This window comes from Amphimedon queenslandica, unplaced genomic scaffold (assembly GCF_000090795.2).
Source record: "Amphimedon queenslandica unplaced genomic scaffold, v1.1 AMPQUscaffold_13433, whole genome shotgun sequence".
NCBI classification, from domain to species: domain Eukaryota; kingdom Metazoa; phylum Porifera; class Demospongiae; order Haplosclerida; family Niphatidae; genus Amphimedon; species Amphimedon queenslandica.
Window position 1 is genome coordinate 62,955 of NW_003546331.1, and position 632 is coordinate 63,586.

Sequence of the window (632 nt, forward strand, 5' to 3'; positions counted from 1 at the left end):
AAAATGCTAACACCACCACCACCTCCATCAAGAGCATCATTGCTAGTAAAATTAGTATTTTTAATTTGGATGATATTACCAGCAGCTATGTCTGACTCTATAGAAATGAACAATCCTCCACCATAAAGAGCTGTGTTTTCCTTAAAGTGACACTTATTAATAATGAGTGTACCCCCAACACCATTACTAATCAAAACATACAAACCACCTCCTCTGCCATGGTGGAGATCAGACGTGGGATTGTTCATTTCTGTGATATCATTTTCATCAAAGTCAGCCGTGTTATTGGTAAAATTAGAATTCTCAATTGTCCATTCATAATACACACAGTTTGCTGCCCGTTCCTTTGGACACACTGTAAGTTCAATACCCACTCCTCCTCCCATTTTGCCTCGATATGGTATATTATTAATGAAATTTGAATTATTAATCAAATTCTTACCAAGAGTCAATGACCTGGATGCAATTGCTGACCCAGTACTGTTCATTACGGTAATGTTATCGATGGTGATGTAGTTACAGTTCATAAAGTACATTGATATGTTTAACGTGATGTTTCGTGACTCTCGAATCAATGTATGCTCAACTGAACAACCAGTGAAAGTCACATTTGCTATTTTAATTTCACTTGA